The sequence below is a fragment of the Macrobrachium nipponense genome, chromosome 6 (genome assembly GCF_015104395.2).
Source record: "Macrobrachium nipponense isolate FS-2020 chromosome 6, ASM1510439v2, whole genome shotgun sequence".
Classification (NCBI taxonomy): domain Eukaryota; kingdom Metazoa; phylum Arthropoda; class Malacostraca; order Decapoda; family Palaemonidae; genus Macrobrachium; species Macrobrachium nipponense.
This window is the reverse complement of record NC_061108.1, coordinates 54,967,082-54,971,687: the sequence shown is the minus strand read 5'-3', so window position 1 is coordinate 54,971,687 and position 4,606 is coordinate 54,967,082.

Genomic DNA, 4,606 nt, shown 5'->3' with positions numbered 1-4,606 from the left:
TTCGAAGAAGAAATAAAAATCTATACTTTGGTGTAACAATCAAGATTAATGTACATGCGCATGCCTTTATAACGCTATCCAAAACTTCGATAAGATTTCTTACCACAGATGAATAGTTTACCGCTATCTATTTCGGCTATTGCGTAGAAAGAAATATTACCTAACCTTTTTACCAGTACTTCTGTGTTTATTTTTACTAATAATGAAATTGTTCACCTCTATTTATTCTCCTAATTCTTCATTATATTTGGCGTAATATTATATCTAATTCCAATTGTTACTATTTCATATTTCGAATGATTTTTATTTTGTTTTTCACGTTAAAGCATTGTTACACACTAAAAATATCACTGTTGGCTAATTAGTATTTTGGGAATACATCGTCATATCTTTACTTAAAATTTTCTCTCCGCAGATAACTGGTCAGTTGAAATATTCCTCCTACTTTTAACATAACAACCTATCTGTCAGCCTGGCTGACTCAATTCTATATTTTTCTATTCACATTTTCTTTATCCTTCTTCACTGCACATGATAATTATCTTCAGTCTCTCTCTCTCTCTCTCTCTCTCCTCTCTCTCTCTCTCTCTCTCTCTTTCTAAAATTCACTATTGAAGTAATTTGCTTTAGTTAATGCTTACAGGATTTTTGATCGGAGTGCAGTATTTACATACAAAAAGAAACAAAAAAAGTTATCATGCATAGATGAATGTATGTGTGTACACAACACAGTGAATATGAGAGAGAGAGAGAGAGAGAGAGAGAGAGAGAGAGAGAGAGAGAGAGAGAGAGGTGCACCCATACAAAACACGATTGGCCTCTCCCATTAGGCAAAGAGGAAAAGAGGGGAAGGACGTAGTGATGTAGAGAGAGAGAGAGAGAGAGAGAGCACAGGGAGGCAGAACGGAGAGGAGAGAGAGAGAGAGAGAACATCCCCCAACCCCTCTGTGATTCTACATTAAACTTATCAATCATTAATCATTGTGACGGATTCCATTGTGGAAATATTGAAATAAGGAGCAATAGGCCTTTAGAAGGGGAAAATTAGATACATGACTCTCGTAAAGTAATGATCTCAATTTTCCTCTATCAGAAATGGATATTGGGTGTATTGTAACTCTGTTTTGTGATTTCACCATTATTTCTTTGAATCAGCACTAGAGGAATTTAACACAGTATCATCTAAACAAGGAAACGGAAACTGTTCCCTATACCAACTGTAATTTACATTATTGTTGGGACAGCCAAAAAACAAAATACAGCACAATAAAACATTTTCACAGAAAATCATTTATGTAATGAAATTAAAATACACAAGCCCACAGACACAGATACAGACAAACAGATAGACACACACACATATATACACACACACACACACATATATTATATACATATATATATATATATATATATATATATATATATATTATATATATATATATACACACACACACACACACACACATATATATATATATATATATATATATATATATATATATATATATGAATTTTCATCACATCACTGCGATTCATATACATGCATTAAGTTACAGATGTCCTTTAATGTTTAATTCACTCTTCTTCGTAATTAACATATTTTCATATATTTTACTGAAGGTGAATTTTTTTCACCTTCAGAGGAGAAATGAGGACTTCAGTGACGTCTTTGCCGACTAAGTTGGCTGAATCGATAAAGACCATTGATATAGAGATGAGAGATTAGACAGCGTACAGTAGCCAAACCAGTTAGTGACGTTCGCTGCCAGGAACCGTCGCTATGCGATGATTCTTATGTAGACAATACCGCAACACATTCAGTCTGATGGAAAACCCTGTACTCTTTAAAATGTGTTTTGTCGGCTGTCCGTGAAGACTGTAAAATTATTTATGTACAATTTACTATATACAATATGTAATTTATGCAGAAATGAAAATATAAAGTTTTGCTGGTATATTTCTTCTACAGATAAGAGTAATAAATTATCTTTGCAGCATTTAATTCTCTCTTCTGTAATTTGTGTACACTTGAGCAATATAGTTGACCGATTTGTGCCTTTCTTTCCACCATACATTTACAGTCCTGTTTTACTCTCTAGAGGCACACGATCAAATTTGACAACAGTATGGTAAAATAATTGTCATCTCCAACGCTGTCATCCCATATAAGCTTCATCCACAGGCATAATATAAGAATATTAATAATAGCCTGTGTTCAATAGCTGATACCTATCAATTAATATTCACTACTATGAGATTCAGGGCCTCTGTAACACGGTTTTTTCGCAATAACTTTTTATCTATGCATTTCATAAATATAACGCTTATTCAGAATACATATTATATCACATAAATTTGAGTGTATTCTGCACTACGTAGGTTGAATAAATTTGGTACTTATAATGTAAAAGTGACCTTTTTTGAAGACGGGCCAACTTACTCAGAGAAAAGGTTTCGAACGCACTCGTTACGTAACTTATGACATCATTTCTTCCCTCTTTCTCGATGGATGATTGGCTATACGTAACGAAGGCTAAACCTCTGGCAACAATGACATACAAATTTAAATACAAGCAAAGCAGTACACCTTTCTGAACTCTGGAACCTCCCCACTGATAACTGTCATATTGAAGAAACCAACAAAATATGTTAATAAATACAAAAACACTTCGATTATTAGTTAACTCCCAAAATAAGTTTCCAAAGAAATTACAGTCTACTTTATAGGTCACAATCAGATTGACAAGATGTAGGGAATAGTTGGTAATTACCAAAAACATAGTAGACAAGATGATTTGATAACTGCTATATCCAATGTCAAGCAATTTTTATTTATTGGCTATCTACCTATTTACTGAAAAAAAATAGCCGGTACCGTATATTGGCTTTAAACCTTCACCAATAATTATCGTCAGAATGGTGACTTCATGAGGCTCCACCCACTTTCGCCTCGTTATAATTCCGGATAACACTGAAGGCTACCATGGGCATTGTTGGATTAGAAAATTTAACTTCTGGCTATAAAAACTAATTTCTCGAGTAGTTGTAAGAAGTGCTAAATGATCCTCAAGGATCCCAGCAGTTGGTTTAAACGTTTAATTCATGTATATTACTGCTATACTGTTGCGGCACTACTGCTACAGTAGTATTACTACGCTAGCACCCACATCTATGTATTGTTCCGCCATTCATAAAGTCTTTGGGTTTCAGAGCCGATGGCATGTCTGTCTGGTGGATGGGCGGGGCAACATTTAGTCAAAATGTGTTTGTTTACCTTGCTTACGTAATGAATGTTTTTCGACTCTTGGCTCGTAATCATTGGCCATGGCGTCGGCTAGTTCATTTTTACTCTATAAAAATCAAAACTATCGGGTTTAGGTTATTGACAATGCTGACAAAATTTGTGTGTGGTTGTAAAATATACATATGTCAACTTTCAGCTACATCCGATGCTTTGACAAGGAGCAAAGTCCAAAAAACCGTGTTACAGAGACCCTGAATCTCATAGTAGTCTGTACTGTTTCTTGAGATGAGAAGTGATACAAGCTCATCTTAGGCAAGGTCATAATTACGGTACCCAGTTTGAGCCCACGATTTTGGATCCCGGGATTTTGGGACAATTAGAAAATAATCCAGAAATACAATTATTTTTTAGATACATTTTCATTGTTAACCATTCAAAGTAAATGTTTTACACGAATTAAAAGATAAAATCATAATAATAAGAATAATAAAAGAAATGGAATGAATTTTTACTGGTATTTGATGGTAAGAATGTCAAGAAATATAGCTTTCAATTAGTTACAGTGGTAAATTTGGTGTCATCTTACTAAATATAAACAACTGATTTGGATGTTTTAGTAGGCATGTATTTCTTGAAATAATAAATAGCTTTCCCCAACAACTAATGATAATTAATGATATCACAGAGAAAATACTGTCTCAATTTGTGACACTAATTGATATCTATTTTAAAAGCTACATCATTACAATCAAGATGTTATATAAAAACACAAGCAGTTTTTAGCTGATGCTCCTTGGCCAGCTACCTGTCCCACATAAGTGAAAGGGTCTCATATACCGAATCGCCTAGCTGTTCGTGGCGAACATAACATTTTTTAACTGATACAGAAGTCACACACACACACACACACAGATATATATATATATATATATATATATATATATATATATATATATATATATATATATATATATATATATATATATATATATATATATATATATATATATATATATTAATGTATTTATGTATATATGTGTGTGTGTATATGTGCCACAAACTCTTGTACACACAATGGGCAACTTCAACCAAACTTGGTATACATATAACTTAGCATTGGTGAATGAATAATGTAGGGGGAATACAGCACTGGCACCAAAGGGAGGTTGTGTGGAAAAGGGTTGGAAAGGGGTGAAAATAAAAATAACTGAAAATAACAGATATTAGTGTCTATTCCATAGCTGAGATGAATAGTGACACTCCTGAGGCCATTCAAGTCCAAGTTGAGCCTCGATAGTGAAGGTGGTGGCAAGAGGTGGGAAGGGGGTGACGTAAAAATAACTGAAAACAACAGACATT